This window comes from Otolemur garnettii, unplaced genomic scaffold (genome assembly GCF_000181295.1).
Source record: "Otolemur garnettii isolate 467f Iridium unplaced genomic scaffold, OtoGar3 scaffold00072, whole genome shotgun sequence".
Taxonomy (NCBI): Eukaryota; Metazoa; Chordata; class Mammalia; order Primates; family Galagidae; genus Otolemur; species Otolemur garnettii.
Window position 1 is genome coordinate 2,359,175 of NW_003852467.1, and position 8,817 is coordinate 2,367,991.

The window sequence follows — 8,817 nt, forward strand, 5'->3', positions numbered from 1 at the left end:
TCAGTCAATTAATGTATCATCAGAATCCTGGGCTGCACTGAGAATCATAGCTCACAGTGGATGATTAACAATATGAGGTGATTTAGAACAATTGAGTCTACACTACATCTATGCCAGCTAAAACAAAATAAGCTAACTGAACATTACCAATAGGACCCAAATCAGTGACAAATAGAGCCTGCTGAGAAGTGGACACAAAAGAAACATCATTCACCTGGTCAGAGTATAATATGTTGAGGAGTAGCATATAAAATGATGAATTTTTATTCTTTTAGAAGCTGCTTCAACATGACTACTTGGGTAGAGGTTGAACCTTCAAGAGTCCTGAGAAGATGATATTGGTCAGCACTCCCTAAACTTCATTCTTCACATAAGTCACCAGGGATCCTATCTACATTACAGATGCTGATTCAGTAGGTCTGACTTTCAGGGGCCGGGGGACAGAAATCTTCATTTCCGGCAAACTTCCAGGTGACTCCAGTACTGCTAGCATCTGCACTTCAGATAGCAAGGGTTAAACTTTAGTGTTAGGGATGGAAACTACTGAATGAGCAGGGGGAGAGAGGAGGGAGGATGGGACTGGCAGAGAGAGAAGAGAGGAAAGATGTGGGTTCCTATAAGGCAAGCACGATGCGGAAGGCTGTATTCTTCATAGTGTAGCATTTGTAGCACCCCTTCCTTGAAAGAAAAGTCTCACAAATACAAAACTACATAATGCCGTATGATTTGTTTTCTCCTGGAAACTGGTGAAAGGGCTGGTGTTTGCACCTAGCTTTATTAGGGAAGGATTGCGCATACAATGCAGAACCCAATAGGAGAAAAATAGAGGCAAGAATTTGGCAAAGGACTTTGTGCTCTGAAGGATCATGAAATAAGAAATTGTTCACAAAGTTTACCTAAATCTCCCAGGGACCAGGAGGCCTTACCTGACATCTGGATTATAATAATGTAATAATCATGGTTAGTGCTTACCATATGCCAGACATTACACCTTATGTAAATTACCTCATTAATTCCCACAACAACCCCGTGACCTATCACTATATTTTACAAAGGAGTGAATGAGGTTAATAGCATGCTCGAAGCCATAGAGTTGGTAGGTTCCACACTGAGTATTTTAACATTGATCTTGCTGAATTAAAAGGGGTTTTCATTCTTGTTTATCAAAGATGAGAAAGCTTGAAAGGACAGGAGAAAAAAATGTGAAACACGTAAGATAAAGAAAAGTTGAAAACAAAATGATTCAGAAATGACACAAAGCACTGATCTTCATATTGTTCTATTATTTTTCTACCTATATTTGTTTGGCCATGAATGAGCTGACATTTGGAGTTTTGACAGACTGCAGACATATCATGCAGTAATACTCACATTACAGACTAATTTTAAAAGGTGAAATCTAGAGGTTAGAGATACACTGAAATAAAATTCCTAGGAGGATTTTTTTCCCCCTAGCCTTAATCCCCTAGCACTGTTGACATTTAAGACCACCTTTTAGAAACACCAGAGAGATAACTTAGTTGCATTCTTCCAGTTGGAAGAGTGAGTACAAACTGCTAAGGGTACCCTGTCTGCTTAATCCTTTTAAATTCTAGCCTTTCTTTCAGTTATCATTGAGCCATCACTATATTTGAAATGTATGATTTGAGACTTATTTTTCCTCTTTGCACACGTGAGTCCTTTAGGCCACAGAGGAGAGAAGGGATCTACACTTTCTAATGAAGGAAGATTTTCTGACACTAAAGATACAATCTCTATCAGGAGCACACAGAGGAAGGGCTTCCAGCTACAACAATTTTGAGACTGTCTATATTTAAAAAAAACACATTGCAGAGAATACAATAGTACCAGTCACCATTCTTCACCTGTTGTTAAGGTGAAGAACTGACAATACAGCACTCAGATTTGGGAAGGGGTGTCTAAGCAGGCAATTCTGTCTTTTTCCATCTCGCTACAAACCTTCATTCAAATGTGTAAAGGAAGAAGGTCTCCATGAAAACTCTTCCTACGAAAACTCATTAAGAAGTGCACAAAGATGGATTTCCATAAATTTAAAGTCACGGAGTAAGCTTAGCTAACCAGCTCCAAGGAAAGCCATAGGGGGAAGTGACCAACTCCTGCTGGCCCTTCCCTCTCTACTTTTATCTCCTTGGTCAGTGTTCCAGTCAACACCTAAGTCATGGTTCCATACTCAGCCCTTCAAGTTCCACAAAGCATAAACTAAACCTGCTCATCCTGCCAAAGTTTCAGCTGTTCAGGGTGACCATTTCAGAGGCTTTCAATATTTCATTTTTAGGCCGAGTGCAGTGGCTCATGCCTGTAATCCTAGCACTCTGGGAGGCCAAGCCAGGTGGATTGCCTGAGCTCACAGGTTCGAGACCAGTCTGAGCCAGAGCGAGACCTTGTCTCTAAAAATAGCTGGGCATTGTGGTGGGCACTTGTAGTCCCAGCTTGCCTCTTGGGAGCCTGAGGCAAGAGAATCACTTGAGCCAAAGAGTTTGAGGTTGCTGTGAGCTATGATGCCATGGCACTCTACTGAATGTGACAAAATGAGATTCTCTTTCAAAAAAAAAAATGAAAAAAGAACAGAAAAAGGAATTTAGCTACATCTAATTGAGAACCACTGACTTCAGTCTCTTCCTGATTTACCTCAAGAATGGTATTAAGAGAATGGATCTGTCATGATGGACTTCCTTAATAAAGAATGGTTAAAAAATTACTCAACTTTCAGTTACATTCCCAAGCACAGAGAACTCCACAACAGATACAGAAAATGATGTACTGGGCGGTGTCCATGGCTCAAAGGAGTAGGGCGCCGGCCCCATATGCTGGAGTGGCGAGTTCAAACCCAGCCCCAGCCAAAAAAACTGCAAAAAAAAAAAAAAAAAAGAAAAGAAAAGAAAATGATGTACCATGCTGATGGTGTCTAATGATGATAACTGAAATTCCGCCATAATGAGAATGTTAGTAGGCAACCACTTGATTCAAGGTAACCAGAAGTTTCAACTTGTAGATGCAGAAACCAAGAGAGATTATAACTCAGTCATGATGTGCTTATACTTAGTCATTTCTCTACATAGCTATAAATTAATACAATTGAATTATAAATATGGGAAAAGATTTGTGCCTATCAGGAACCATCCTTAAGAAGTAAATGCTGGAAAAAATGGAAAATGCACTTTGAATTAGTCCTACTAGTAATATTCCAAACTTCCCATATTCCTACCTCCTGGCTATCTTACTCACACTTCTTTCATTGCCACAAACATAATTATTTAAAAACTAATCATCCTTCCCATCCAGTGTCCTTTAGTGTTTTCACTTCCACAATTTATTTTCTTTCTCTGTGGGAAAGTAAATTAATACAGTCATAGGCACTACTATGAAACATCAATTAACTTGAAATCAAAACATCAACACATAATGTGGATAGTGAATGTCCTATTATTGACTTAAATCAAACTGATTCAACAATCTAGTACATTTTAAAATTAGAAAAGACATTAGAAAATGATGGAATTCAGTTGTTAGATGTAGAATTCTTCATTTTTATAAATAGTCTTTTTTTAAAAAAAAAAGAAAAAACAGCAATTATTAATCATAGTTATTTATGCTAATTATAAGCCAGAAACTCTCCAACAACGAAACAAGACATCTAAGAAATGTAATTCAGAATACATCAGATCCTGGAACTCTCTTGATGTTATTAATTACCACAAGTAGCAGATAGGCCTCAGTATATTATATTACAAAGTTCTACTCACATCACAATCTTTCTGGAGTGGACCTCAAGAATGGATGTATAATAAAGAGAGTAAATGCCTGAAATACTCTTCTCTGTTTCTTATTCCTAAAGTTGAGTGTATTTTGCTGACTTTACTACCTATTACATTGGAAAAATAGTGGGTATCGTAGTAACTCCTTGTCCATGGTTTCACTTTCCTCAGTTTCAGTTACCCAAGGTCTTTCATAGTCTGCAAATACATGAGTACAGTAAAATAAAATATTTTGAGAGAGAATGAAACCATATTCACATAACATTGTTTTTTTAAGACAGAGTCTCACTCTGTTACCACAGGCTAGAGTGCTGTGCTGTCATAGCTCACAGCAACCTCAAACTCTTGGGCTTCAGCAATCCTCTTCTAGAGTAGCTGGGACTATAGGCACCTGCCACAATACCTGGCTAGTTTTTCTACTTTTAGTAGAGATGAGGTCTTGCTCTTGCTTGGGTTGGTCTGAGCACAAGCAATCCCTCCCCTCACCGCCTCGGCCTCCCAGAGTGCTAGAATTATAGGCATGAGCCACCACACCTGACCTCACATTCACACAGCTTTTATTATAGCATGTTGTTATAACTGTTCCAGTTTTTTATTATTTATTGTTGTTAATCTCTTATGATGCCTAATTTATAAATTCAACTTTATTATAGGTATATTGTATAGGAAAAAAACTTACTATATATCTGTGGTTCCTAACCCCTGAGTCATGGATCAGTAGCAGTCTGTGGCCTGTTACGAATGAGATTGCACAGCAGGAGGTGAGAGGGGGGTAAGGAATCAAAGCTTCATCTGAATTTATAGCCATTCAGCTCCCCATCACTTGCATCACTGCCTGAGTTCTGTCTCCTGCAAGATCAGCAGCATTAGATTCTTATAGGAGCACGAACCCTACTGTAAACTGCACCTGTTAGGTATCTAGCTTATGAGCTCCTTATGACAACCTAATGCCTGACGATCTGAGGTGGAGCAGAGGACAAAAGCAACACACTTTGGATATCACTGTCTCATATCAACCCCTGATGGGACTATCTAATTGCAGGAAAACAAGCTCAGGGCTCCCACAGATTCTGCATTATGGTGAGTTATATACTTATTTCATTATATATTACAATGTAATAATAATAGAAATAAGCTGCACAATAAATGTAGTGCACTTGAATCATCTCAAAACCATCCCCCCTCCCCTGGTCTGTGGAAAAGTACTATTCCATGAAATCAGTCCCTGGTGCCAAAAAGGTTGGGGACCACTGGTATATATAGAGAGTTAGGTAGTTTCTGTGATTTCAGGCATCCACCACACGTCTTGGAACATATCCCTGCAGACAAGGGGAGGACTACTATATATCGAATTTTTCAACGAGGGCTTCATTGTTTTGTCTTCCAAGCTATTTGTTTCTCCATTCCATTTCTCTTCTCTAAGAGCAAACGAGTCAAATGCTGCATGTCTAGATGTGATCCCAGCACTGAAATCCATGTGTAGAAAGACTTTCCAAGATCTGAGAGGAGAAACACAACTAAAAGAGCCTGGTCAAGTGGTCCTACACCCAATGGACAGAACTTACTTTTATGAGAACACCAACCCAAGGCCTACCTAAAGAAGGGTCTTAGGATTGACAGTGACCAGTGGCTGCTGTGGCAGTAACAAATTGGTGACTTGAACAATGTATGAGATTGGGGGGGGGTCCATTCTTGAAAACAGTAATTTTTTTTCCCTTCCTAACTGACTGAATCCCTGGTAGTTCATCCCATATGACTAAACCTTAGTAATTACACATTTCAACTGCTGAGCAAACACAGAGATGGTGCCTTTGCTGACAGGCTGGGAGCTGGCCCTATGACATTAACTCCTCTTACTCTCTTAAGACCAGCTCAAAATCAGGAATATGTTTTACCCCTCTATCTCTTCCACACCCTCCTCTAGCTGTATCACTTCCATTTCCCTGATGGACTTCTAATCTCTTCCATCTGACCTCACCTCTCACATTGCTGACCCATTATTCTGGCCTCACTGATTCAAGCTGGGGGCCGATCTCTTCAGGGCCCAGAGAAAGACTCCTTCCTGCCTTTCCCTGGCTACACAACTCATGCATCCAAATTTCATGAAGCTCCTATAATATGGAACAGAGTTAGGGACCCCAACTAATAACCTTTGCCCCCTGAGCTCCAGGACAGGGGTGACCATAGTAATACGGTGCCCCAGGCTAGCTAGGCTCAGGTGAAAGAGGGGGCCACTGGCCTTTGTGAGACCTAATAGTACAGGGCGAACAGAGCTATCCCTTTGAAACAATCTCAGTTCAATTCTCCTCAGCTAAGGATGAGAATTGTCTTTGCAGTTCAATTTCCCTTCTCAACTCTGGGTCTATTTAAATTCTATTTCTGACACACACACAAACACATACGCACACCATATATATTCATATTATATATGATGCATATATACGATATATATACATATATACATATATATATATCTTAGTGGTTACCTGCTAGCCCACCTCCCACCCCATTCCCTGTCTTTATTACTCTCTCTTTCCTGAAGCACCAGGAGGGAATATCTCGGGAATTTCCTTATGGAATTTAAGAAACTTTCCAAATGATATGTAATTGTCTTAAGACAACTTTCCTAAGAATCTCATCAAATAACCAGGAAAGATGAAACACCTGGAAGAGAAAAGACTATACGTCTTCACTACTCCCAGACAGATTTTTCATTTATTTTTCTGAGGGCAGCTCCTACAGAGTGTATCTGGGATGCTTTTTTTATCTGCATAAATAAAACAACCTTTGTCCCCAGTGAAGTTCTGCCCCACACCTTCCTGCCACCTCCCCCAGAGCTTGGAAGAACTTTGTCCCAGGCCACTGTATTTTGAGCTCATTGATTTCCCCTGAAAAATCATTTACGCCTACATCCCCACCTCCTCTTCCCCCATTACCAAGGGTATATAAGCATCTGGACTTCATTGGGTTTTTGGGTAATCACACTACTGTGATTTTTTTCCCCCCTACACACATAAAATAAATTTTAGGTGCCTTTTTCTCTTGTTAATCGGTCTTTTCTCAGTTCCTTTTCAGTGAACCTTCAGTGGGTGGAGAGGAAGCTTTCCCTCCACTCCTGAGTTTGCTACAAACTTAAGAATAAATACTTTTGTCTCGAAAGTTTTGTATTTTGAAAGTGGGGATTAGGAATGGTTGGTCTGCTTATGTTGGGCAAATTCTATAAATGATTAATAGGAGAATGGCGCATTTTAGGAGAATTTTGCTTTTGTTGTCAAAATTGGCTTATTTTTCTAATTTTGGAAACAGCATAGAGACAATTTTGTAGATAGTACTCACGAGGATAGAGTAATTCAGGTAAGCAGTTGGGAACAGGCCAGAAAAAAACAAAGTAAAACAAGTGTGAGGGTGTGGGGGCTAGAAGTGGAGAAGAAAGGGAGAAGAAAGAAACCTGTTTTAAAGATAAAGATTTTGGCTGACTGGAAAAATAACTTATTAAAGGGAAAGTGGTAAAACCCGGGAGAAAATAGATTTCTTTATAACTTTCGAGATCATAGTCAACGAATTTTCTTAAGGATTATTTTTGTATGTACATTAGAAACCCACAAACGTAAATCCAGTTAAAAGAAAAACATCACGAACTTTGTCACCCCTACTAATCATCCTGGTTTCTAAAGTTTTCACAGTTTTGTAAGGAACTGTTTTCAAGGAGAAGCATTATGACTCTTTTTAGTTAGGAATCCAAGAAACCCATAGAAAGTTGGAGATTAGGGAGCTCAGTGTGCTCTAGGCATTTAAGGTCCTGCAATAATTAGCATGATAATGATTTAGAGATAAGGGGAAAATTGCCAGTTCCCTAAATTGTAAATGTGAAAACCCCAGGCTTTTGTTTCGCTTGGGGTTGGTTCTTATTTGACATTAACTCTATTGTTCTTAGAATTGAAAATGTTGCTTCATTCAAAATGGGATCAGCCTCTGGTAAGACGCGGTTAGAAGGGAAAGCATTACCATCAAAATGTATTACTTTGAAATCCTGCAGCTTGAAGACGGTGTTTTACAGAAGGAAGGGGGTGTTTCTTCCATTCTTCAGCTCTTAACCAATACTTCCAGATGGTGAAAAATCTGGAAACATACCAGATAACCTATTCAATAACCTAGTCCATAAATGGTGAATTTTATAGTATAGATGCAAAGTAGTCAAAAAGAGACACATAACATGACAATTACCTTCTAAACTTGCCAATTACAGAACTGCAATTTTAATGTCAAGAATTTTGTTCTCACGTATTGCGGAGGGGAATAAAGCGTCTCCTTAAGAATCGGAACAAGGTCCTATTGTGCTGAATCCTTAGCCCATAAGTGCTCAATAAATATTTGCAGACTAATTAGTTTCCCATTCAGGAAAAATAGACACCACGTTTCCTATTGCAGGCCCTGGGCTAGGTCTTGCAGGGGACAAGGACATCTTAATACCCAGAATGATATCCAGCTTGGCATAATGCAAAGTGAAATGAATAAAGGTTTTAGCCAATACAGAAAGGGCAGAGCAGTAGAAATGGACAAAAGATTTACTGAATTCACATTTTGTGGGAGTTCTCATTTTAGCCTCTGTATTCCTTCCACAAACGCCCTTCGTAAGGCGCGCAAAAGATCCAAGCAAGCCCCGAAAACAGACGCGGCAGCCCGCTTGTGAGAGAAGTGAAAAAAGATGAAAACCAGAGTAAGGGGACGAGTCCTAGTTCCACCCTGGGTTTGAAAAGAGGATAAAATGCCTTTAGTCACTTTTCTCCTTATTCCTCCAAATCCCTCAGGATGTGAAACTGGCTGAAGAGGGGAGAGTTACATCACTGAGAAAGAGGACCTGTGCTTGCTTCAAGGGCCACAGCCTGGGATACCCAGTAATCACATCTGACACGTTCTAGAAAACGACCCACCTCTGCTCCCTAAGAAAGGGAGACCCACGTGACTGGGCGGGGGGGCAGCGAAGCGACCCAAGAGCCAGCGTAGCTGGGGGCCGGGCGGGCGGTCGGGGTCCAGGCGGCTT